Source organism: Lepidothrix coronata, unplaced genomic scaffold, assembly GCF_001604755.1.
Source record: "Lepidothrix coronata isolate B3197 unplaced genomic scaffold, Lepidothrix_coronata-1.0 Scaffold75, whole genome shotgun sequence".
Taxonomy (NCBI): domain Eukaryota; kingdom Metazoa; phylum Chordata; class Aves; order Passeriformes; family Pipridae; genus Lepidothrix; species Lepidothrix coronata.
Genome location: NW_016690255.1, coordinates 5,946,395 through 5,974,200, shown reverse-complemented (window position 1 = coordinate 5,974,200; position 27,806 = coordinate 5,946,395). Strand labels below are relative to the sequence as shown.

The following is a 27,806-nucleotide window of genomic DNA, read 5'->3' as shown; positions in this document are numbered from 1 at the left end:
ACACCTTTCACTAGACCACGTTGCTCAAAACCCCATCCAGCCTGGTCAAGTCACAGGAGCATGTAATTTTCATTAGGGCTGGGCTCAATCTGTAGGGTTGAGAACTTTGTTTCTGAAATAAATTTAGGACTCTCTGAGGTGGATTGGCCCTGACTGGATGTCGTGTCCACGAAAGCTGTTCTATCACTCCCCTCCTCAGTTGGACAGGGGAGAGAAAATATGATGAAAGGCTCATGGCTTGAGATAAAGGCAGGAAGAAATCACTCAGCAAAAAAGATTTGACTTGGGGAAATCAATTTATTACCAATCAAATCAGAGAAGGGCAATGAGATATGAAAACTAAATCTTGAAATACCTTCACCCCAACCCCTCCCTTCTAGACTCAACTTCACTCCCGAATTCTCTAGCTCCAACACAGCCTTCCATCAGTGTGAGTCCTTCCCAAAGACTGCAGTTCTTCACAAACTGCTTCTATATGGGTCCCTTCCATGGGGTGCAGTCCTTCAGGAACAGGCTGCTCCACCGTGGGTCCCTCACAGGGTCACAAGTCCTGTGAAGCAATCATACTTCAGCGTGAGCTCCTCTCTCCACAGGGCCACAGGTCCTGCCAGGAGTCTGCTCCAGTGTGGGCTTCACACAGGGTCACAACCTTCTTTCAGTCATCCACTTGCACCGGGCTGAGGTCCACCATGAATTGCAGGTGGATCTGTGCTCCAGTGTGGACTTCCATGGGCTGCAGGGGCACAGCTGCCTCACCATGACCTGCGCCGTGGGCTGCAGGGAAATCTGCTGTGGCACCTAAAACACCTCCTTCCCCTCCTTCTTCACTGACTCTGGTGTCTGCAGGGCTGTTTCTCTCACATATTCTCTTTCCTTTCTTTGTCTGAAATTGCAGTTTTCTCCCCTTCTATAGTACATTATCCCAGAGGCGCTACCACTGTCACTGCTGGGATCAGTCTTGGCCAGCAGTGGGTCTGTCTTGGAGCCGGCTGCAATGTTGACGTGGGGGAAGCTTCTGGCAGCTTCTCAGAGAAGCCATGTCTGTAGCCCCTTTGCTGCCAAAACCTTGCCACGAAAACTCAATGCAGACTTTAAAAAAAATTCAGTAGCTTGAAACCTTAATTGGGAACAGGATCATAAACTGGATGGAGAAGGAATTCGGTGTATGTGTAAAGATACCTTAATTTTTAATCTTCATGCTTAGTTTAGCAAGGATTAAATAATTGGCTGTCTGAAAACTAGTGGTGAGTTGATACCTTTGTTTTCTGTGCCTTTGTCAGTCATAAGACAACACTGGAGTTACTTCACTATTCTAAGTGAGCGTAATACACACAGTACACTTGAGAGGTTTAGGAAGGTTGAGAATTTTATGTAATCCATCTCGTGTACTGGTGTATTTATGAAGCAGGAGTATTTTTTGCCATCTGTGCATTTCCACCGATGTGCATTCTGTTTGTATAGCATTAGACCAAAAAAAGGAATCTCAGGAAACAGATATCTTTAATACACCATCCAGGAGTGGCTACTAATTTCCACAATTTTCAGGTATAAACCACACTGCACTTCTGGAGGCGTTTATTAGCTATTTGAAACAATATGGTACATAAATTTACATTTTTTAAAGTAAACCCCATGCTTCTCAGTATGGCATCAGTTAGCACTCAAAAAACCATAATCTTTCTTCCTGTGAGCTTCTCTACTTGGTTTTATTTCTAGACATTAATATCCAGTGCCTTGGTATCTTGTTAGAAATAACAGGCAAGATTTCAAGGTAATAAGCAGTTACAGCCCTTTTTACTTGACAAATGAATGCTTTTTTCTGTACTCTGTCCACAGAAGATTTCTTTTGCCCCTCAGGTTCAGATCTAGTGCTGTAGCTGCATTCAGGTGGGCCAGCAGGAATTGTATGAGGATTTGCTCCATGTTTTCTTTGCAGTGGCAATGTAGGACACTGATAAGATTGATCAAAACCTATTCACTCAGGACAACTTAACTTGTATCCTGCAGGTCTCTCATGCAGCCTGCTCTTATCCTTCTCTCTGTCCCACTCTTATTCCATCATACTTCCTTGCAGGGTTCATTTTCTAGATTAAAAAACAACAAGTGCTGTATATTTTAATCCCTTAAATCCCTTTTCTCTTCTTGTTTCATGGATGGGCTTAGCACTATTTTCTACGGATGCAATGAAACATCCTGTTGCAACCTCCCCCTGTTGGTCACTTGACAGCTCACTTTTTGCATTTGAAACAGTGACTCCTGATCTTCTCTTGCAGAAACCCTGCCATGATTGCTGTAATCATAGACTGTCTTGAGTTCTTATTAACGCAAGTGTATCACAGTTTTAAACTATGTGTATATATTTGAGTTACAGGCATTTTTTCTGCAACTGAAGAGTCTCCAAAGGGTAGTGAAGCAGCTTCTCAAACAAAGCCAGCAACAAAACTTGACTGGATGATCCTAGCAGATAAAGTAATTGGTCTGTCTGCAGTTTGAAAAATCCCGCACAATCTCTACCACCATGCCCTGATTCTTAATGTTGAAAGCAAAGAGTACTTCCTGCTCGGTCTCGCAGTTAAACCTGCTAAAGAATGTGAATCTGATAGTGAGGTTGTATTGTGAGGGCTACTTGTGACACATATTTGCCAAGATTACACAACTGTTTGATGTTTATGTGAAGTATTTAATTAGCGAATGTTGTAAGTTGAAAACATTTTTAAATTGTATAGGTAGGTTGCAGGTGAAAGCTCTGATGAATGAAATGCATTACCAGTTTGCTCTGCAAATCTGTTTCTAAAATTCTAAATTCTAAAATACATTTTAAGGATGAACCAAGAAGTAAGATCTTTTTTGGCTACCTGGAACAACCTCTGCCATTCTTCTGTACCCGGACTCTTCTTCATCCTCTTCCTCGCTTCTGTTTCTTTTTTTAGCCCCATTGTTTGAGAACAGTTTCTTTTTCTCTGAAGTTGTGCTGTGAGAACTTTGTGGCGTACCCTGTCCTGTTTTGCCATAGCTTCCTACGTGTTCTCCATACTCTCCTTTCATTCCTCTCCTGGAATATTCTGATGGCAACTCCCACTCATCACGGCTGCTGCCATTTTCCCAATGTACTGCAGTAAAAAACTGGAAGGTACCAGTTTCAGGACTACCTGTGGAACTTGTAAATTTTGGTCTCTTACATATGGTGAATGAGATTTGAAATTCAACATCAGAGGTGGGAGCCTCTTCTCCTCCAGGTTAAAGATCAAGACTTACTGCAAGCAGAACAGTGCATCTTGTGTGGACTGGCCCCTGGGGTCAGCTCTAATGCCCAGCTGACTGCCCTTGAGTCTGTGGTGGGGTCATGGATGTCAACGTCCTTCATGTCATGGGCCTGACTAGCATCACTAGCGATGGTAACATATTGGCCAGTTGTGGAAACACATCTGGCACCTGCATTCTGAATAAACCATTGTAGGTGCATGGATGAGGGCTTGCTTTGGTTGTACTGCATCTGTGCAGCAGTCTGGTATGTGAAACTATCCAATGCAGCTGCTGTTTTGCCATGTGTAAAGTGCAGGATGGATGTGAGTTCTAGGTTATGTAGAAGTATCAGTCCTTGCGGTGAGAGGAGAACGTGGAAATCTGGGAGCCCTAGGTGCAACTCACAGTTCCTCTAGGAGGAAATTTACTTTGTGAAGGAAGGTTTCTCTTGCACAGTTTGAGCTTTTCCCTAGCATATGGGTAGGTAGGAAGAGTTTGCCAAATGTGTTATAGTTACATAAAACATGCAACATCTGACAGATACGGAAAGCGTTATAATAAATGATTCCTTTACACTCCCTCTTTGAAAAAGCTAAACAAAAAGGTAATATAAAGCCCATCAGATTTTCTTTCCATTTATGAGGCTCTTTATGTTAGTGTGGAAATTCTGGCTCTGAGCATGGGCTAACAATGGCTGAATCTATTTGAGATCTTTCTGCTAGGCAAGTACTGTGGTATTTTGAATTACAGTGATCATTTTGGTTTATTTGCCTTTGCTATTAATATCTGTGTATATGTAGGAGATTATTTCTAATATCTCATCTCCATTTCCAGTCCTGCATCTGCTGTGAACCAGAGATAGAAGAGGCTGCTTAAGGTTTCTTAGGTTTGTTTTGGTCTCCTTTCTCCCCTCTCTATCTTCCCCATTTTTAAAGCTGTACTACTTTTTCTGAGGGATAAAGTGAAGTTAAAAAAAAAGAAGTAGAGTTGTATTTAGGAGATGGGAATTATTTTGCTTTACTGGAAATATTTAGCTAAGTTAGTGGTTTGGAAATATTTTCATGAGAACTGCTGAGCTAAAAGTTACTGAGACAAAATTCCATAAAAATAACTCTGAACTCCAGTTTATAACAAAGTCATTGTTGGCAACTTTCTGTTTAAAAACTTTCCATAGCTGCAAAAAAGACTGACTTATGGATCAAAGTGATCTGAATTTTTTTTTGCAATTAAAAAAAGTTAACATTTGGATTTGAACCCCACTGTGGGGGGGGTTCATTTCCATTAATTTATTACTCTGTATCCTTAATAAGAATGACACCAAGGAACAGAGGATGGGAAGAGACACTTATTTCTATTTAAAATTGGTTCCGCAGGATGGAAATTTGGCAACTGATGTGGAAACTAAGCAAATCTGTTTACAGAGCTCTCTGCCTCTCTGAATAATGAAACCAACAAGAAAGCTCAAATAAAGAGAGATTTTAATGATGAAGCTGCACTTTGTTGAAGTTTTTCTCTGTGCTGTTTTCTAGGTCTTTTAACCTCGATAATAAACTTGTTATTTTATGTGAGATGTAGTGTAAATTGAGAGTACCAGCACCCAACTTGTGTCCTGTGCTCTTCAGAGCTTCTGACCACTGTTCACACTAATGATCCAGGTACAAAGAGTCTGGAAGTGGTGATATCAAAGAAGCTGAGGGTGTTACAGATAGTGCCAGGATAAATGTTAGGAGAGAACTTTAATGAGAGGAGTCACTGCAGGTTTCAGACAATAATTTAAGGGTTGGGCTGTGGCTACCATTAATGCAGGAACACATGGGAGTGAGCGGAATCAGTTTCCCATCACTAACTCCTACAAATCCCTGTCATATCTTTTCAGAATTCAGATGGGTGTACCCACGCCCTCTGTGGTGGGCTTAGCAGGAAACAGCTAGGATGGGAGGTTGGAAAGACACGCTTTCCTGCACCATTAACTTAATGATCAGCAAAAATGAGCAAATAGGGCGATGGATATTAGTAAAGAATAGTTGCAATTTGAATATGATCAAGGAGAAAACTTGAGAGAAGCTGTAACTTGCTGACTCTGAAAATTTTCTGAGGCTATGCAGTTGCTGGCAGTCCTACACACGTGGCAGAGAGCAGGAAAATATTTTAATTTTTTAAAAAATATTACTTACTTTCTGACCCTCAGATTAAAAATAGTTATAAAATTGAATAAAGTCTCATCTTTACTGAAGAGGAGAAATTGTTATTACTCTGCTTGTGCCACTTCTTGGTTATATATGCAGCCATATATAAAGGGGATAGGTTGGCAGTACCTTAAATTCCCTGGATGTTTGGCTTTGAAATAAGCAAGTGGTTATGGATTTTTTTTTTTAATCAAAAGAAAATGACATTCCTTTTTCCCTAGCATCTTGTCTGCAAAGATGCAGAATTTATGTATTACAAGGATAATATCTACTTCATAATGCAGTTTTTACAAATGCGTTATCGGAACAAATACAAGCTCTGCAGGAAGAGTCAACTTTTCTTTTACGAAGGGAAATGCCACCTTTCAAAGTAACTGAAGCTGTTTGAGGGGGTGAATGTGCAGGTGAATAAGAAAGATCTGGATGTCATACAGAGGTATTTGACAACATTCTGTACCAGAAAAAAACCAAACAGCTGTGCGTGAAGAAGGAGGGTCATGTCATGGACTAATCTGTGGGTAAAAGATGGGAAGAATAAGGTGGTCCCTTCTGACAGTCTCCAGAGTAGTTGGACTGGTTGATGCATTCATCATATAAAAAGTATACTGAAAAGGGGCACCTTGATGAAGTGAGAAAGGGTGCTGATGATACTCACAGGCTTGTGGTAGTAAGGTTGAAGTGAACCATGAAGAATTGGAGTAGTGCCTGACACGGCTGTGTGACTGAGTGGTGGAAGAGCAACGAAAATTCAGTGCAGATAAATGGCAAATGGTCGACACGGGGAAAAAAATAACTGTGATTCCACTAAAAAATGGTGAGCTTTGAGCTGACTGTTACCATGAGTGAGTCATTTACCAGGTTATGATAAACAGCAGTGTAAAACAGGAGCTCACTACTCTACACTGATCAGAAAAGCAAATCCAATGCTAGGAAATATTAATAAAGGAATAGAGAATTAAAGAGATGGCATACTTGTTGCCGCTGTGTAGGTTCGTGGCTCACTAGCATCTTGTATCATGTGCAGTTCTCATCCTCTCAGCTCAAAAACAATACAGTAGGATGAGAAAAATTTGGAAAACGCATCAGTTTTAAGAGATACAGAAAGGCTTGTGTACATGGGAAATAGGGATTCTTCATCCTGTCAGGAAGAGACATTAGAGGATATTCTTGAGGTCTGCAGTATTGTGAGTGGTGGGAAGAACCTGCACAGGTTCCATTGTTCATTGTCTCTTTCAACACGGGTCTTAGAGGAGGCATCAAGTAAAATATAAGCAAAAAGAAGAGGTGGATCTTCTTAAAACACTGTGCCAAAGACTATTATTTTTGCAGAAATTTTACGTGGGTCCACTTTCTGACAGTATGGAGTCCCAGGTTTGGTGCAAAACAGCAGTTGTTCATGCAAAGAAAGCTAGGGGCTCTCTGCCTCAGTATTGTCATCTTAGCAACAGGGCATGGTTTTCTTGCATATGCCTTTCCTAGTTTTGGAGCTTGCAATGTACCTTGCTGAAACAGCAGGACTTCCATTGAAAGCAGAGGAGTAATGACAACACTAAGAGCTTTTATCTGTACATTACTGGGTCAGGTAAGCTCATTTTTTTTCTTACCAGACTACTCACCTCAGTAGCAGCATACATATTCATGTTCTAAGTGCAGGCACTTGTATGTCTTTTGTGTAAGTTCTGTATGTTTTATGCCTTTACCCCTCTCCATCTCCAGTGCCTGCACTGTATTCTGAACCTTCACTTGAGATGTTGACAGTCTTTGCAGCCTCATCAGGGAACCATGGGCTGGCCTCTCTTGCTTTGGCTGTCACATCCGTGCTCCTTGTACTATAGCTGGTCTGGGGATTTCCGTTTCCTGGACCAGCTGGAGAGTTGGGATGTGCATGCATGAGCCTCCATTGCTCAATGAATCCTGACAGGGGATGTGTGGTTTTACCTATTGACTCTGCTCACAGCATTAGGAGACCTTCATTTGTTTCTATTCTGATGGACGCTTTCTCTTTTAGGAAGCCTATAGCAGTTTGTGAAAAGGGCTGATACTCTTTTAGGTTATTCAATGGCTGGTGTGATACCTGTGTGTGATGGACTGGTGTGTAACGTTTTGCTTCTGAAATGCGAGACAAATCTGAGGATGGTCTTGAACACAGTTGCAGAGAAAGAACAAATATCAAAGTTTAATGGGAACCCAGGTTTCCTGATGGTAACTTGTTGTGCTAACAGCAGATTCATTTGTTTCCTAATTAATCAGAAGGAGTGTTCTTTTTATTTCAGCCATCTGGTGGAGAGCATGTTGTTTAGCTTCTTGCTACTGCAAATTGGAGCTACACAGGAAAAAGGATGTTTCAACTTCTGTTTTTGGCTTGTTTTTCAAGGTTGAGTCAGTATAGAGCACGTTGAAACATACAGTAATCAGTTGCAAAGTTCAGCTTTCAAGGACTGCAAAAATTTAACTTAAATTGTCCTTCCTGAAAGGACAAGATGGTGATATTGATGATTTAATTGTTTATTATTACTTGTTTTATTCCACATAATCAATCATCAAGACAAAAGCAAAATTTCCTTTGTGAACTCAGAACTATTCTAGGATACCAAATTTGTTATCACTTTGTAGAGAACATTTAATGTCGCTTTTACATTTCTTCTTTGGATTAATGTCAAAAGCATATTGCCTGTCAAACAATTTGTTATTAAGTGTGCCATTAGCTTGCTAACTCCTCGCAAGGATTTTAAAACATTGCATTTTTTTTCCCTCCAGAAGTCCCTTTAACTCAGCCTTTCTTTAGAAGGTATATTGTTCTTGTGGAATATTTTCCGAGGAGCAGTCTGTCCCTATGCGATGTTTACTGTATTTTTGCCTTGCAGCCAGCAGATTTTAGTACAAACTTGCCTGGGGGTGGCCTTGTCCTATTTTCCTCTTAGATGGTTCTGGCATTTATAGAGCTTGGGAGATCGTGCTTCTGAATTTTCCAGTCTGAAGAGCTCGAGCCAAAACAGCAGGGGAGATAGCAAACCTGTACGTTGTTTGGCTTACAGCAGCTGGGCCTGTTTTTCTTTTGACCTAAAGCAATGGCAGCTTTTCTTGTGTTTTGTGTGGAGGAGGGGGAAAGTGAAGAAGAGGAAAGCTACGTGAGGAAAACTGCTTTATCTCTGTGCTTGGAAAAAGCAAGCCTTACCCCTGCCCCCACCCAACAGTACTTCTTTTTGCACCCCTAGCAAAGGTATCTCCAAGCTACTTTTCCATTGCATGTAGAGATTGTTTTAGTTGGTTTGTGAATACTGATGATTCATGGGAGAAGAAACTGTGCTTTGTCGTAATATTGCATTAAGAGTTTTGCAAAACAAACTCTTTTTATGTTGCAGTACCATAGTGCTTGCAGATTGCACTTTTCTATTAGAGGACCAGCATCTTTGCAGTTTTCAGTGACATTTGATAGCTTCCCACCAACGTGTATTTTCTCCCTTATGTCTTGGTCACTAAAAAAAATACTCTTGCGAAGTAGGGCCCAGAGTCTCCACTGGGAAATGAACTGTGATGAATGATTGTGGGAAAATATGAAATACCCTGTAGATGGGTGGCTCAGAGAACATAACAAGTCTTCTGGTTTGGCCTTGTGCTTGAAGAACCCTTCTTGTCTGTAAACACTGTCTCTGAAGTCATTTCTGCTACATGAGGTTTCCTGTGGAAATACATTTCAGTGTTGCTGCCTTTGAGGTGTTCTAGTCTTATATTTATCAGCAGATGTTTCAGTTAAGTTTTGCATTTATGTAACAAAAATATTTAGTTGTGCCACAGAGTGAATTTTTTCTTAGAGGAGTGGGTTTGCATGTGATTGTTGGAATCCTGAGCTTATGAATTCCAGGAGCATGGAGAGTTCCCTAAAAAGTTTGTGAGAACAACAGTGTTGAGGCTTAGTACATGTTTGAAGTGCAACGCAGAAGAACACACAACATGTGTGTGCCAGGAATTTCCAAGAAACTCCCAATGATTAAACCAAATAAAAAAACATCATATCTCTGAAGATTGATAGGATTCCTGTCTGTATGTCTGCACTAGTGCGGGACAACTGGGGGACAGATCCTGAGCCTCCTCAAGCTGAACATAAGGGGAAAGAAAAAATTTCATGCTTCTCTGTGTTTTAATGTTTTCTCCCTTTATGTTACCACATAGTTTTTCCTTACAGATATGTGTGGATCTTCATGATGCCTGTTGTAGGTGAAACTGTTGTTTCTGCTGTAGTTCTGGCAAGGGGTGGCAGTGCAGAAGCTACACGGCTGCTCCTTTTGTGAGGAAGCTGTTGACCACCTTCACAGTGCAAATTCTTATCCAGAATAAGAATTTTCTTAATTGGCAGCTTTGATGAATTTCCCTCCTCCCCTCTTGTCCCTATTTGCAACTCTCTGAGTTGGTCAGTCGTAAACCTAAATCATATTTCATCCTAAAGAGAATATTATTTGGACCTGTAAACGGATGCAAGGAGCAAGGAGAACGTTAGAGCAGGTGCATGTTAGCCTAGAGCTTTCTGTTTGGGATAAGAAGGGTTAGCAGAAAGTTGATGCTGTAGAACCAGCATCTCCAGTCTGTCTTGGCTGAGCATTGTGAATGCCTCAGGCTGTCAGAGTGGGACAGGAAGGAGCTGAGCCTTTAGAAAAATATGCTGGCTTCAAAATCATTAGGTATTACGTAGACAAGTAGTCCAAATTTGCTTAACTGTTCTATATTTGTTTTCCTCTCTTCTTTCCATTCAGCAAGTCCAAGTTACAGTATGAGGCTTTCTTTCCTTCACAGATCAATTTGTTACTAGTCACCTGACTGAAAGATCCTCACGTAGCAAGTTTCATTCTTTGTGCATAGCGAGATGGTTTAAATTAGATACATTGAAAAATAAATCATATTCCATTCTGATGTGATAGTTTACCTGATTTTCCTTTCATAATCACCTTTTTTCAGTACTTTTTTTTTTGTCTAACATGAACTTATTCTACTCTTTGTTGCATTTTGTTCTACAAATCTCAGTACTGAATTGTCTTCCTCTTTTTTCAATGGTTGTCCAAATTCTGAAGGCAAAACACAGAGGACTAAGTTCCCTCTTGGACTTCAGTACTGCTCCTCATCTTACTTTGTCACTAAATGTAATAATTTCTATAATTTGTCTTCTGATATTTAATACTTCTATTGCCCTTAGGATAGATTTTCTTTCAATGTTAAACTTACTCATGGAGGCTGTAATCACGACTTACTAATTTCTCTCTTCTTTAATGTTCTCAAGAATGTCTTCCTTAACATTAGGTAGCAGATCTGGTAGATTTTTTACTGGTATTAATTGCTGCATAACCAAGTGCCCTTGAAAGTCAGTTATGTAAATGAACAGCCTTGAGCTGGCCGTAAGAATGAAGCTGGCTTGAGTTTTAATTTAATAATTGAGGAATTGGAACATAAAATGGTTCTTTAAATCTAAAATAGGATAGAGTCATATTCTTTATTAGACAAATTCTAATTGCATGAACTATATCAGCAGTTTAACATTTAGTTTAGGTGATCACTTTGCATGCAGGTGAGCACTTTAGATGGTTATTATTAGGAAAAAGCCTTGCATTTGGTTGCCTTAGGTAATTTTAGTTCAGTATTTTGAAAGAAATTACTAGTTTGTTGTGGCTTTAAAATAGCAAGTAGAGTCTTTCTTGGAATATATTCCTTACATCTGGTTTTTTTCCTTTCTTAAGTTAGCGATCATAAAAGTCGCTGTAAAAATTCATATATTTTTCCTGAATATGCATCATACGTGAATCTCTTGCCTTATTAAAAAGTACATGAGTTCTGGACAGTGGAGGGCAGGTACATCACGTCCCTTTGGGTAAAAGTTATTTATTGTTACATACAATATATGCAAAAACTGGTGGATGGGACGTTATTTGCAAATACAGGCTTGGCAAACCTCCTCTGGAATTCGGAAAGGGTTTTCCAGCTCGACTTAGTCATTTTTTCCCAAATGTCTTGGCATAACTGATCACTCAGGAGTGACATATGGTAGAAACATGCTCTAAGGGACAAGTCTCCCGGATGGCGCACAGCACCACACAAGATAGACAGATGGTGGCTTATTCAACCTTGGAAAAAGTTTAATCCTACATATTGGCACGTCAGCCTGGGTACTGAGAGAGAGGCACACACATGCCTGTGAAATCTGAGGCAAAGCTTTTGTGAGTTTGCTTGCCGTTACTGAAAGAACTAGAAAGATTGGGCTGATACTATACTGCATGAGTATCTGCAAATTAACAGGCTCAACATGCTATCTAGAAAAAGTGATGTTCCCTAGAAAAGTGGAAATCCCGGAGGTAGCAGAATACTGCAGAGAATAAAATTTGCTGAACTTTTCACAGCTGTTTCTAGGTTAAAACATGTTTATTCGACAAAGCTGGTGAGTACTTACCTTAACTTATTCACCAACAGCTCTTGATTAATTGAAGTGTCTAATAGGAGAAAGGGTATTTTATGTTTTCCACGGTTTTACTTCTGTTTCAGGGCTCGGTACAGGTTTTGTGAAGCGTATTACCACTTCACAGCACAGAAACTATAACCTTTCTCTTAGGTAGGTTCAAACAAAAAGTTACAAATTTCCTGATGGTAAATTTAAATTTACAGCAGAACAATGAAAACTGCACATTGCAGGTTTTTTCCTAAATAATAATAAGAAATCAGATCTTTCACTCTAATATCTTTGTGATTAAGACAGCAAAGAGAGGGACAGAATACCTGACATGGAGTTATAAATCTGCTTTGAATTCTTTCTGGAAACCAAGTAGTGGTTGATTGATTGATTGAATGAAGTTCTGGAGTCAGGGCTGTGTTCAGTAAGGATTTTGAAAATCCTGACCCACTGAGAAGATAAAGAATTGCCTGCCAAACTTTTCCCCCCACTGTCTTTTTCTTGTAGATCACACTCCATATTCACAACTAGAAGGAAAAGGAAGAATTTCCTGACTGTCTGGATTTCAAGGATGTCATTATGTTGTATTGGATGAATTTAAACTAGACAAGACTTCTTTTTGAAACACTTCAAGAAAGGTAAATGTGATTCAAACAAGCAAATCTTTTGCCAGTAGAGGAATAGTTTGGTCAAATTAATCACATTCTAGTAACATTTCAGCCATACTGTACCACAACATCATGATCTTTCCTTTACGTGTTTTAGGTGTTGATGTGTTTGTATAGATACATATCCATATATGTAGCTGTAACTAAACCTTACTAGTAATTTTTAGATGTTGGAAGATTGTGATTTGTCAACCCTTGTATATTTTGTGGAAATATCTTGTTTCAAGCAATTCTCTTAGGTGAAAGAGGTGGAGAAGGAAGAGGGGAGAGAAATGAGATGCCCACAGTAGCCAGCATATTGGTAATTACTTTCATGGATGTGGAAGACCCAGTTAATGTTTCTATTCTGCCTCGTGAGAAGAATTACTTGAAAATGAGATCCTAGTCAGTGAACTGTAAAGTCAAATGGCTCAAGCAGCATTGATTGACACATACATTTAAAATACAGTGTGGTTTGAGAGACACAGAGGGAGCTGCAAAGACAGAGACTAATTCAGTAAACTCTTCAGGATATGCATTGAAGAAGTAAGAGATGTCAAATTCTTGCATTCAGCTGAGGATGCTCTTGTGTAATATAAAGATGTGCTTATTTTTGGGCTAGCATAAACAAAGATTCACTCATCCTGTGGATGTGAGTACCCTTCAGGTATTTAATTTTTTGTCACCCTTTTCTTTCTTTTGCTGTGCATCATTGTGAGAAATGGTGACTGTAGCATAGCCAACCTGAAGGCCTACAGTAATTGCTGCAGAACTAGTGTGCTTTTTCTATTTTATCTTTTTCTATCTACTGTAACTAACTGTTATAAGACTTAGTAAAAAAAAATTTAATAATTCTATTTTGTGCTCAAGTGCACAGTCAGAAAAATGTGACAGACATCAGTTTGCTCTCTTCTAGACCCTAGAAGAGTTTCTTACATACTGCACGGAAGCAGTGAGTGTTTTGGTGACCCATCCAGAGTCCTACCTTGGTGTCAGGAAACATGCCTGTGGGCCTTCCAAACATTGTACATTTGTGTGAGAGAGAACTATGATGAGATGATTAAAATTCTGCAGATTCACAGCTGACACCTTTTTGACCCAGATCTAAAGTTCGACTCAGAAATACTTCGGTCCCCTGAAATTTTAGGTCACGCTTCATAGAATTGCTGTTTTCATAATTTATAGGCTGAGCGTGATCCTATCATTGTTGGATTGCTGAACGTCGGTGTGTGTGAATCAGCCATCTGCTGTCAGGGCTGAGTCTTGTATCTCCCTGGCCAGTGACAGTGGAGGTCATTAAACCATGACGACACTTTGTCAGATGGGAATGGTTCAAGGGAACAACATGGCTGTGTCCAGAAAAAGCCACTTCTGCTTACTGGTAGTAATGACATTTAGAGGACTGAAATGGAGAAAGAGAAGTTTTAATAAAGGAATGGAGACTTTGTGAAGACAGAGATGTGAAAGGCTTGGATGTTTGAAAGCCACAAAGACTGGCTTTTGTAGCAGCCTTTTCAGTTAATCCTGGAACCAGATGAGGAATAGAGAAACTGTCTACATAGGAGAAAAGCAAACTTCAAGATTTGGAAGAGAAGCTGCATGGAGTCCTTGGGTCACTGACCTAAGAGTGGTAAGGAAGCAGATGCATGTACGTAGTCTCATTTTATTTTGTCTAGACTTGCATACCTTGTACACTTCCCAAGTGGAGAGTGATTTGGTATTTTGGAACTCGTACAAAGCTTGTTCGTGTTTTGCTTCAACCAACAAATGTCCTGGAAACCCAGCATACCTGCAAGGTTAGATCCTTGTGTTAAACTTGCTGTGAAATCTGGGCAGGATGTGGGTTAGCCCTAATGATGGGATCCCGTGCCATCTTGCTCTGCCAGGTCCTGTTTCTTTGGAGATACAGCAGTCAACACCAAAGAAAAGTCATGCAGAAACTGAGAAAAATATTTAGCAGGAAATAACTGATCCAAACCAATGGAGACCAAAGATGGTTGAGAAAGGCCAGACACAACTGTATATGCAGTATACAGTTGTATATATACGGTGGGGATTTTACCGTACTAGTTCATGCAAATTGCTGCTGGGCTATTGAGGGTGATTCTGAAGGTAAGGTTGAGCTGAAACTTTAAAAATCAGGACTAAGGCATCTTGCTACACACCTCATGGAATATATTTAGGCTTTATTCATTGCTGCTGGTTCAAAAATGTGCTCTCAACAGGTGTAGCCAAACAGGAGGAAAGAACAGTTTAAAAATCCTTTTATATGCAGTAATCCAGTGGTAGAAAAATGTGAAGTTGTAATTGTCTTCTACACTTCCCCCCCTCCATGTTGGGAGAATTATTTTTAGATACTAATTTCTAATTTAGTATTTAGTCTCCTTTCTTCTCTTCCTCCTCCCCAAAAATCCCCCCATACTCTGATGATTTAAAAATGATACCATGCAGAGTTGATGTAACCATATGTAGGTTGTGCATTGGAGGTGTGACGTACCTCTCTTACAATCTCAAATGCAGGTAAAGCTGAAAATGGCTGCGTTCACTTTTATGCTGTCTATCCCCCTTTGTTCTCTCTCCCTCCCCCTTCTGCTTGTGCTCACTTGCTCTCTCTTTAGTATAACACAGTTGAACAGCAGTGAAGTGTAAAATGTGCTTTTGCCAAGGTCAGTTTCTTGTGATTACTCGCCTGTGGCAACTTATGCCAGTTGCAACAGACTGAGTCTCAGCAGTCCACAAAGTCACACTGGTGCTTATGCAGAGGACACCCAGTGTAGGTTATAGTAACCGTAGTCTGGAATAGCTTGCAGTGCTGCTGAATTTTAGCTGCTTTATTTAACTCTTCCGATGTAGCTTGTGCTTGCTTCAGTGGTTTGGAGTCTGCTCCATGAAACGCTAGGCTGTCCTGTACTCTGGAGACCCTTCAGGAAGATTTTGGGTAGATTAAATTCTTGTTGTTGGAAGTTGTTTCTTTTCTTATGGTGGATTGCTCAAATTTCAGGAATTATTCATAAATGAAGAGAAGATAAAATAAAGCATCATGGACACATGTATCTTTATTTTGTAATTGGCTTGCTTTTGGAGAAAGTTTTATCAAATACTGCCCTATTGACATTGACACAAGAGAAACTGTATATCTACATAGTAAGAAGTATTATAGAAAAATATAAGAAGTAGTTTTAAAGCAAAAATTTAAAAGATGATTACTTAGTCTTGGTACTGTCTTTAAAAATGTACACATTCATAAACATCAAATTTTTTTTTGTATAAAAGCTAAAAATAATTTTGACTCCTGTGATGGGGAATGAATGTGAGATTCCAGAACATTTGTTTTAGGAGATAAGATTTGTCAGATCCCATTTTGTTGTGCACACTGAATGTGGAAGTGGTAGGGACCCCTCCACTTTCATTCTCCTTTCTTACATGGGAGGAACCATATCCCTTTATGGAAAAATGCTATATTTAGAACAGAAAAGCAAGGACTTCCTGTATTGTTGGCTTATTTGTACTATCAACAATATATATGATTTTAAACTCATTCTGGAAATACTTACTTTTGAAAGAAATGTTTAGCTCGAGCTGTGTGATAGTGACTTTGAGGTTACCTGTTTATCACTACTGATGAGTAGAGAGGCAGTTAAGAAATCTGGATGATCAGCTGAAGGGTAGAACTGAACTTTGGTGACCTCTGAAATTCAGTTAAGTCCAAAATTTCATTGCTTAAAATTGATTATGCATTTGATTAATTTTGAAAATATGTGTTGCTGTATTAACACTACTCTCTCATGTTTGCTTTGGAGTGATTCCTGAGCACAAGTAAAATAATGGCTCAGCAATTGAGTCTTGATCCTATAAACACCCTTGCACAAAGCACACAGGAATACTCCTGTTGTGCTTAGTGAAACTCCCCACAAAACAAGGTGAGGATTCAGAATTCAAGTCATTTGAAGCTCCTTATGAGGGGTTAATCCTGTATTTTCTGTTTAGTCTTGCTTTCAGGTTTACAAGAAGTATTTTTTATCAAGGAATATGTTACTTGTTGCTTTTTTGCCTACATGGAAGACAGTTAAATTAATATTTTGTTTCAAGAGTGACATTTGCTTGTTTGGTTTTCATAACCTACATGGTTCTACTGCTATTACAGACCCTATTCCTTTGCTTTTAATAACGTTTGTATTGGCCTAGCTCTTACAGAAGAATATGCTATGAGAGCTGTGTTTAGACTTTGTGAAGACTGATCTCTGTACTCCCTTTTAAGTTGGAAATTTATGGTGGAGATTAGCAGTATATTGTGTGTCTATACTGTGGTATATAGGCCTGTAGTACTTAGAGTGGTAAGTGTTGTCTTCTAATTGTTAGAGGAACAGTGGAATTGAATGTTCCCTGTAGGAGGAAGCAGCTGTACTAGAAGAAGCTGGTCTTCAGTCAGCTGAGAAATGAGCAAATGGGTGTTCTTGGGTGCGGTATTATAGAAAAGCTGCATTGTCTGTGCTCAGCAGAACCTGTCGCAATTATTTCCTTTTATCTTAAGGAACCTGAGGAAAGGAAAGAACTCTTCAGGCACCGAAGTTTTTTTTGGAACATTCCTAATGATGCTCCTGCAGTGGGTTGCTGCTGCTGCCTGCTCTGAGGATTTCCTCATCAACACATTAAACACGAGCAAGCAGTTGACAATTGAGATGGAAGAAGTCTGCACAAAACCCTGAACTCGTTCAAAATTCCACGCAGAGCTCCTAACTGACTTTTAAAAATTCATTAGAACTTCACTGTTTCCCAAGTTCTCACCTCCTGGGTTCTGGGTGATAACAGAAATGCTTTACTGCACACAGTAAATGTAGATGTTGTGGGTATTTTTGGACAGGTGAAATTCCAGAGCCCTTGAAGTCTTTCAGGATTTGCAGCCAAAATTTTTTTTTTCTTAACTCATGGATGGAGATCTGAAAGCTTGTTAAGGGATTTATTCATGCAATTCCTACTAGTTTTAAAGGAAGTTCTCTATCTCAGTGTCCTGGTCAGCTTTGAAACATTTACTGAGCTAATATGGATGAGCTGGAAATACGCATTTAACATATGGATAGAATCCTACTTTTGTAATTCTTCTCCAATTTGTGAGCATCAGAAGACATTTCCCTTTTTGAAGGCAACCACTACACTCTTGTAGAAGTAGAAGATTGTCTACCTACTCATTGCTTTATTAATTTTATTAGAAGCAAACTAGAGAAATGAGTAGTAAATTTGTGTTGTGCAGCAAAACATTTCTTTTTTTTTTTTTTCTCTCCAAAGTCAATATTTCTCTTCCTTTTCTTGGCAACAGGAGTAGTATCTCCTCATAACCATTCTGTTCACATTCTGGGGAGTATCTGTGAACTAGGAGCCAGGTAAAGAGAAGTCAATAAATTTAGACAGAGAAAATATTCTCAAGTTCCTTATAAAAGATCTTTATTCTAAATAAAGATCTTAGTTAATCTGAGGGAGCACTAACTCTGTAAGTTATCATGCATACATCCTTTGAAGATGAAGGGGAAACTAGCTGATAAATCTTGAGGGGGTTTTTGTGTTTTCTATTTTAATGGCAAATTTATCTTTAAGCTTCTAACAGCTTTTAATAAATGTTTTACATTTCAGTTATGACAAGACAGTATCATCCTTATAGTTTTCTTCATCAGATGGGGAAAATTCAATGATTAGAAAGTGGGATCGGGAGGCAGGGTTTCTTATGGTTTGTTACTTATGGCTTTGACACCTGAATCACTGCATGGACTAGGACAGTCTATAACATGACTTTAGCTTCCCCATGGGAAATACTGGCTATAATTTCCTGCCTCATGGGTGCAGATGAAGATTAACCTCATGGAATGAGTGAAGTATTTATTAATAAATGGTCGTTACTGATATGTCACTTACTTGTTCATAGCAGTGACATTGCTAATATATTACTCCTGAGGGGAATGTAAATGAGCACATAAACCAAAAGACATTCATTCAAGTAATTGTCATCACCCTGTTTAAATGCATGTTCTGTTCAATAGTGTCCCTGTTAGTGCTTACTGTTTTGATGATTTAAAAAATCCTAAAGAAGAAATGCCACCAAATACGAAGGGAAAACTCAAGGTCATGCTTACTTGTTCTGTCTTCACATCACAGTGACTGGAGTGTTTTTGATAATCTTTCATTAAAGGCCTGTTAGTTGAGAATGTAAGCGAAGTGGCATACATTTAATCCAGCTACATTTTAGAAGTTTAATCTTGTTGCACGTTTTCTACAGTACAGGTATGATGTATGATGAAGTGTCCAACAGCAGCGTGGCTTTTTAGTTTTTCTTTTATTTCTCATAATTTTCATAACTGAGTTTAAAGAGAAATAAAATATTTTGCCAGTCTGTTTTCAGTGGCAGAGCTGTCATTTGGCCTGTGATGAGAGATGTGGGAAAATGAATATTACTTTACATTCCTTTCAGTGGTCATTTTGAAGGATGTGATTGAACAGCAAGGTCATACAGGGTTTTGGAGGAGGAGTTTTCTTAGATTCTTTTATTATTTTATTTGCTCCTTAATGAAAGAGGCCCCCGGATCTTTATTTTTTGTTTCTTTGTAGATTTAGACTTCTTTATTTTTTTCTACTATACTTTAAATATTAAAAATAATCTTGTGATAAATGTCCTTTGGGCTTAAAATGGAATTACGTCACATAGCCTCTGTTTTCGGGTTGGATTGGAAAGAAAGAAATGAGTGCAGAGGACGGGGAATGTACTTGAAAACCCAATTTGCTGAGCCCAGAAGTCATTTTTGACATAGTGCTTAGTATCTGATCTGTAGTCTTAAAGTGGCAGTGGTGATCCTTCTTGCACCTCTTAGTTCACTGCTATAATCTCATTGGACTCATCTTTTTTTAATGTTGTAGTCCAATTTACCTAAATGTTACATTTGAAAAAAAAAAAACCACAAAGGGCAAATTAAGCAGCTTTATTGAATCCCAGCTGCTTTTATAAATTTGATATTGGCAATGACTGAGTTGTGCCATAAAGGTCTCATTCCCTTTGCCCCAGTGGTGGACACTGGAGTTTGTGCCCCACAGCTGTGCAGAAGACAGCTTAGGAATGCAGTCCGACATGTCCTCTGCAAGATTTCACTGCCTGCAGGAGCTGCTGAAGGTTACTGGTCATGGCTTTATACCCTGTGGTGAACATACATAGCAGAATTATTCAGAACTGAAGGGACACAGTGAATTTATTGTTATATTTTTGTAATCGGAGTTTGAGTTTCTGTATTACGTTATTGATGGAGCTTTTTCTCTCTCAAGAATTAAACCTGAAGCAATGAGTTATGAATCATACTTTGTGTCCCACTCACAGGCTAGCTCGACTCATCAATGAATTTTCTTCTGGCATGATTTGGGGGAATTGCCAGTTATTTTTTTCATATGTGGCTTTTAATTATTGTTGACTGTTGAATAAAGATAGAGATGAAGCAGTCCAGCTAAACACCTGATTTTATTTAGTTTTGTGCTTCTAAAGAGTTACATCATACAATGAAGTATTGTATGATTGCATAAGAGAGATAGTGGGTCGTGGTTTTCTGATTCCTCAGTGTTAATATCAAACAAGAACAGTAACAAGTAAGTACTAGGAGCTCATTATTATGCTCAAGATTTCTTTGACTTAATAGTTTTCAGATGAGTAAGATATATTTAAAAAAAAAGTTATCTCATGTATGAAAAATATCTCCTGCAAATAAAGCCCCAAGCACAAAGCTTTTGATTTCTAGATTTTCTTTAAGCTACTGACAATATAATGATAATATGCATTTGTACACAAATTACACTGGTCATGTAACTTCTACCGTACTTAATAGTCCTTATTTTATTGGGTAACATTATTTTTAGTGGTACATTTATCTTGTAATGTAACCAGACACACAACATTTTCAGTGCTAATTTTGTGGAAACTTGAAAAGCAAAGCTCAACTTCAGTAGTGCTTTCTAAGTTTACAAATATATAATAATGGAGAATTAACACATTAAAGCACTATAAGAATATTTTCTCTTTCTAAGAGCAACTGTATTTTTTTTCTATATTAAACGGTTTTGTACTTATCTTTTCCCTATATCCAGTATCTAAATACTCTTAATGTCTTTTGTAGAAGCTATAAGAGCTTTTAGTTAGGATTCTCAAGCCTTTTGGTTTTATTTGCATACATTTGTTAGCTTCAGTAACTGAATTCTTATATACAAACAATAAATAGTTTCATCTGTTTGATATTCTGTAATCTCTCCTTCTCACTATACATTCGTTGTCAGAACTTGACTCAAGGGCTTTGTTTCATGCAGTGAAACACTTCTTCCCCTATGATCTGTAAGATGAAGCTTTATGAGACATTTTCTTAAGAAATTAAAGTAAGTATGTATTTTTTCTGTTGTATACAAAGACTCAAAATCTATATCTTCACTCCTTGAGCAATGAGTAGATACTTTATCCTTTAACTGAAGTGAAATTTGGAACTGAAGTATCTTTATCTGATGATTTAAAAGTTGTTGGAGCAACAAGAGAAGGCAGAAATGTGTGACAGATGTGTAGGATATCCACATGCACAGACTGTGGGCAAATGAATATATTGTAGGTAAGATGCATGGATTCTCTCTGCAGGTATGTGAGAACCCAGACTCTTCTCCTGCATCCTGTTGGCATGTGGTCATTCATCTGTGGGGAATGAAATCCACATGGCTAAATCAGGCTTCTTAAATTATTGGCATTAGTTTGAGCCAAATATTTCTTTTGCATTACACAACGAATGGGAAAACTTTCCTGCCAAGGAAGGAGCAAAACTGAATGATAAATGTGGCAGTAGTATTTACCGTAGAGCTTTTCACCAAAGCATAATCTTCTCTGATAAGACCACCTCTTAATTGCAGGTAACTTTCTTCTCCTTTCAAACTGACCAAACAGCTGTCCTTAATTCAAAAAGTAAAGAAAGACTTGCTCTCAAATTCCCTATTTCTGTTCTCTGCTGGAGGCATCCAGTTTTGTTGATAATGATCTAATCTGTTGCATAACCAGAGAATACTGAGCCTGCTGCCATAGCCTGCTTCTTTCTTGGCGCTGTTGGAAGGCTTCAAAGAGAGGCTGAATGTGTGAGGCGACTGCTCTACCAGCAAGACCAAGGGGATCAAAGCATACATTTAGAAATGGAAAACAACAAAAAGAGAAGCGGCTAACACAGAGTTGCAGTCCTGAAACTGAAACCAGTCTCACAAGAATGAACTATTTTGAAGTTGAGGATAATTACTATAAATTCTATAGAGCAGGAAAAGATCAGGAATTTTTAAGGAAAATTCACCTAGGTTTTATTTTGTAGTATTATGATATGGGGAAGATTATTATTCAAAAATGGATATGTTGACAATTATATACAATTGAATTGGTTTTGTATGATTTTATGTTGCATCACATTGCTTTCTTGGCTTCTCTAGTGTTTTCAACTAGTAGGTTCTCAAATGAAATCAGTTGAAAAATTACTTGAAGAAAAAAGATTTGTAGGAAAGTTTCATGTAGGGATATTCTTTGAAGGTTGGACAGTTGTTTCAAGATTGCATTTAATCATCTTGGGAAAAATACAGTGATTTGTGGTGTGGAGGATTTTTTTTTAAATTTTTTTATTTATTTTTGTTTTCAATTTCGTAATAAACGGAAAGAATTTCTTTTCATATTATTCCCCTGTGTTTTGGATGAAAATTCCTGATTGCTCAGGAGATATCTAGTTTATGAGCATTTAATTTATCTTTTGGTTATATTCATGAATCAAGATTATAATTCCTTGTACTTTAAGTATGGTTTACATTACGATGCAACATTGATTTAAACTGATCCTTTTTCTGTGTCAGATGTTAAATTTTTTTTTGCTTGCAATTCTGAATGTTTGTCTTTAATTTCATAGGAAAAATCTTAGTATTTACCTGTGATAATTTATTAAGGTGTCATATTGGAAATGTAGGAATCTCAGCTGCATGTTATTAGGAAAACTTTCTATAATATACACAGTATTATGCAAAACAAAGTGTGGAACTTTCATGATGCCAACTTTAGAAAGTATCCTTATCCATAGTCTATTTGTCCCTATCATTTACTGTACTAGTGCTTTGTGGGTTTTATGATAGGGGAAATGACAGCAACGTGTTTTTTCACACTCATTGACTCCCTATACAAGGGAGGCAAAGGAAAGTTGGAGGTACAATAATCTTACTCTCCCTACTGTCCTTGTTACTGTGTAGTCTTCCGTATGATGGGCCAGTGTTAATGGTAGTGGTTATGCCCTTTTTTTCCTGTGGTGGTCTGATGACTGGCATGTGTATAGTGTTTCTTATATGCTGTGAATCCTAGGAAGAATTACAAAGCACAGTGTGATTACTCTTGATAGAGATGCACTAAAGCATTGCATCCTGATAAAGTGGATGATAATTCCCACACATAAAATCTTTGAAATATTGTTTAACTAACATTTTGGTCTCCAGTGTTAGAAACACTCCATCACTCCCTTTTCCCCCTCCTCTTTAAGAGCAAATTCCTTATTATGTGTATTTGCAAAATTTTAAGTTCTAATGATACCTTACCCTACTGGTTACAGGAGGCAGCCATAGTTGTGATGATGACTGCTTCCCTGGACTACTTTGCCCTCTGTGGTGGTGTCTGTTTCTTCAGTGATCCTTCCTTGTGGGGTGGGAAAGAAGGAATGCTCAGTTAGGTCAGAGCCTTTTGCACACTCTCAGCTGCAAAACTCTAGCTACATTTTAAAGAACATGAGCAATCTGTATCTTTTGAAAGATGTGTTAGATGTATTCAGAAATTATCCTGAGGGTCACAGAGGGTATTTTACTTACCCAAAACTACCCCATACCCTTTCTTGAAAGCATCAGTCTTTGAAACTTTTCTTATAAAGTCTGTCTTTTTAACATGGGCCAAACAAGATATTTTTCTTTCCCTTCATTCATGAAAGAGCTGAGTTGTTCTGACTGAAGTTAAATTACTGTAAAAAGTAAGACTTAAGGCAGAGACTCATCATAAAAAAAATAATTCAGATACATTTTTAAAGCTTAGTAGTTTAAAGAGATGGACAGTGCTCTGATCCTTAATTGTAAAGCTGAGAATCAGCTGCATTGATACTCTCTCTTGCTGGAGAAGCATTATCAGGATTTTACTAGTTGCCATAATAAAATTACTTGGTACACGTTAAATAGCTGTTTAATCTTTTATTATATTTCTGTCTGTTGTTTCCTTACTAGTAAAATAGATCAGTGTCAGTGAAGTTGTATATGCTTTGAGGAACCTCCTCTTGTCCTCTTTTTTGGGTCATTGAAATCTCTGCTTTTGAGAGGCTTTTGTACTTTGTTTTCATGTTGAGGGTATTTTTGACAGGGAGTCAATGCTCAGATTGCAGTTTTAGTTACTATGGAGAAACTTTCCCACAGAAAGGCTTATGCTCTATTTTCTGAAGATGGTTAAACACTGAATTTGCCCAACTTCCTCTTAACCTGCAGCTCTGAAGTTCATTTCGTACCAGTTTTCTTTAGACTGAAAATTCTTTTTGCTCAGACATGCTTCCTTTTAGCCTTTGCAATCTGTAGTGTCCTAATGGAAAAAGGAAAAGATGAGGATCAGGACAAAAGAGAACTATATCTAAAAGCCTGCATATGACAAGGGGGTTGAATGTAGCTGTAGGCTGATTGTTGGGTTTTGTTGAAAGAGAACTATCACATGGCTGTCTTGGAAGTGAGTTTATTGGAGATTTTTGGTATATACTGATGTATGTCAGTTCCTCCACTTGTGGATTTGGTTTCCCTACAAAGGTGCTAGGTTGTGGTGGTTTTACGTTGTGGGGCTGGTAAGAATTGTTTAAATAAGTTTGTTTCCATGGGGAAAAATTCCTGGATCTGGGCTGAATGGCAACAACACATATAATTTGGTTCGTATGTAGTTGTGAGTTTTTTTTTCTGATACTTTCTGTAGTTTTTCTTTGTGTCTGCTATATTGAATACCGTTTAAAGAGGCAGCTACATTAAGGTGTACTTCAAAGTGTCAGAAAACCATATGAAGCTGAGAACTTGATCCAGAAATAAATTCTGAAAGATTCTGAAAGCATTTTATTTTCACCTGCTCTGTCAGTGTCTTTGCCAGATGAACGCTTACTCTTAAGCCCACTGTTCTCAGACTGGTTAGATTGTGTGATTTTTATTTTTTTTCACCTCCTCCAGCAATAGGAAGGCAATACTGCAGCCTTTGAAAGGCCCAAAGGTTTGATAGCATTGTACTGCAATGCGGGCTTTCCTCCTGATCCTGTGCAGTCGCTGTGATGTGAAGGGTAGGAACCTTTTCTCCTCGTCCTTTTATTTCTTTTAAATCACCCATTAAATACCTGAGAGAAAGCAGACTGTTGGGAAAAAAGTTTTCCACATAATAAGAAAAGTTGAAGAAGAAGACATTCAGAGAGGGAACAGTTTTCTAGGTTATGCCTGGAGGATTATTCAGATTCAGGAAAGACTTCAGAACACAGGGCTCAGCCTTAATGTCCTTTCAAATTCTTAGCTAAACTAAAGACAGATCAATTTCCCATCAATTGTCTATAAATATAGAGGCATTTTAAGGACCCTTTTGCTGGCTGTTGTCAGAGTCTAAGGCCATAGAAAATACTTTCTGGTCGCGTTTTTTTCAAGGCGTTATATTGGATGGGAAAGGAGTAGACTTCTACAGAGGATCTTAAGGTTTCAAAAATTGGACGAATAACAATGTTATCAGATAACCCATGAGGAAACAAAGACATAAGAACTGCAGGTCACACTGCAGCTAATCTTCAAAGGTCGGGATTAGAAACAAGGTGGGTTTTTTCCATCTCTTCTTTTTCCTATCTGTGTAAATATAGACATATTTTTATTCTGGAATTTCAATACTGAAATCCTTAAGTTAAATCTGAAGTTCTTAAACTGTGAGGAATTGTTCCTGAACAGATGATGGAGCAATCCTGAGGACTGTTGGGTTTTGCTTCCTCTTCCTCTCTTTTGTGCCCGTCTCACTGAGTTTTGCAACACAAAGCTCATAAACTCTTCCAGAGGATAAAAGCTGAAGCTTCTTGTGCATAATCAGGAGCAGCAGGCTGACAGAGACACTTGGTCAAAGTGACAGTTATTGTGTATAAGAGATTAGTGATAGACAGGAAAGATTTTGTTATTTAGTCTTGCCCAAATTGCGAACATTTTCAACTTGTGACCTTTTCTAGTTTAATTAGTGTAAATCTTAGAAGCACAGGGCATCATGATTATGGAAAATAAATGTTGTTCAACGATATTACAGACCTTATCTCCTGAATTTGGTATGAGATCTGATGTTCCCTGCTGGATTTTAAAAATGAAATTGGCTCTTAATGAAGGATCATCTTGAAAAATTGAATTCACATCCAAGTTTCTAATGCCAGCCATACCTCTGGTATTTTTGTTGCTGCTAAGTCAGCTTGTATATTTTTGTAAAAGTCTTAGAAGCATCAACACTTCCATTAATGTTTATAAAGAAAGCAGCAATTTGAATATGCGTGGCTGAAAAAACATTTCCTGCAGTTGTCCCAGCAAATTGCAGGCTCTCTTGAATATTTGGTCCTCAGAAAATATATATGAAAACTGAATTATTCATTCATATTCAGCAGGGACAAAATACTGAAGATTCATGATGCTATGAAGCTTAACTAACTCACTGTGTTGTGTGGTCATTTAATAACTTCTGATAAAGTTTGTGTAGTTTTTGTTCTGTCTTTGGGAATGCAGTTCATTTGCTTGTAAAACAGTGGCTGTATAATAACTGCAGATAGACTGTGATAACTTGGGATGTTCCTATCTCCTCCTGTCCAGTCTTTATTGCAAGTGTGTATTACAGTACTGCAGCTAAGTTAATCTCTCCTTTATGTTTATCATAAGCTTTTAAATACATATATACTGTATTAATTGACATAAGTTTTAGGTCAAACCTCAGTATAAAAGCTTGGAAAATGTAGATGAGCACAATTTCTGTGTATATTTTTATTGCTTCTTAAATGTTTTCTTAATAGTTTATAAAAAGTACGGATACTATTCTGATGGGAAAAGTTTTTAGGACTTTGATTTAGAATTGTGCACATGTATTTGTATGATGTTCATTGAATCAGAAGAAAAGGAGTTATAAGCCATTTTGGAAGAAACTATTGCTTTTTAATAGTGTTTTTATATTTATTATGCAAATGAACTTGTATATATCTTATTTTACTTTCCTGAAGTACTAAGAAAATAACATTTTTAGGTAGCGATTTAGTTGCTCCATTCTGTACTTACAAAAGGGTTAGTTGTGGGAATGTGTTTTGTAGGGTTTTTTTTTTTTAATGACTTGGCATTGTGTAGTTGAATAAGTAGTTTGCATTTGAAATGTGAAAAAATCAGCACCACTTAGGTGCCTTCACTCTAACAAACTGGTCTACAGTTTTCAGAAAAACGTGTGTTTATATGCATGTGAGGAACACCAGTATCCAGGTGACAACAAAAAGGACATCTTTGCATAAGTGGTTGGCCATCTTTAAACTTGTTCCACAGTGGGGCAGCAGTTTTGCAGAGAAGTGAGATTTTTGAGGTTTAGAAGGCAAGTCTTACAAAAACTTCACTTTAAAAAAAAGTAACTTTCAATATGAAAGAATAGTTAATCTTTCCTGTGTACCTTACATTTAGACCTTGTCTTACAGCTCCTCAGCCATGCAGTTGATAAAGGAACTAGACCTGCCCAAGGCATTCATGTAGTCTGAATGTTAGGTATGACAGCATCTTCTCTAGGAATGTGTACAGGTCTCCCAGATGGAGGTGGGCAGAGGTATTAGCGTGACTAGATCCTCACTGCCTACACATGAAGAACAACTTTTTTGTGTCATCTGTGGTATTTTGACATTTTAGTTATGGCAGATGTATAGTAGAGACAACCAAAACTTTCTGTTTTTCCCATACAACTTGGCATACAGATTAGGGAACTCCTGTTTTGAACTTCGGTACAAAATGGAAATCCTGTAGCTCTCAGCTGTTTCCAGACGTAGATCTGCACTTAGTGTGCTATTAGTAATTTACTATTATCTCATTAACTAGTTGATCCTTTTTCCTGTTTTAGGTTTTATCTTATTTGGTGATGTGATTTTGTTAAGACCTCATGAGTTTGATCTCCTTTCTAAGGAAAATTCACAAGACTGGATATTTTGACAGCAATTTTTTTCAAACACCATGCTTTTTGTAGCAAAGCACAGCTTAACTGTCAACAGCCTG

At 38.1% G+C, this 27,806-nt stretch overlaps 1 protein-coding gene across 2 annotated transcripts in view; it reads left to right on the top strand.

The window, feature by feature from the left end:
- LDLRAD4 (low density lipoprotein receptor class A domain containing 4) overlaps positions 1–27,806 on the top strand; it is a 254,135-nt gene that overhangs the window by 1,009 nt on the left and 225,320 nt on the right. For both annotated transcript variants that reach the window (XM_017819440.1, XM_017819439.1), the window contains exon 2: positions 12,364–12,494. The gene's annotated coding sequence lies outside the window, so the exon portion shown is untranslated. The remainder of the gene's footprint in view (positions 1–12,363; positions 12,495–27,806) is intronic.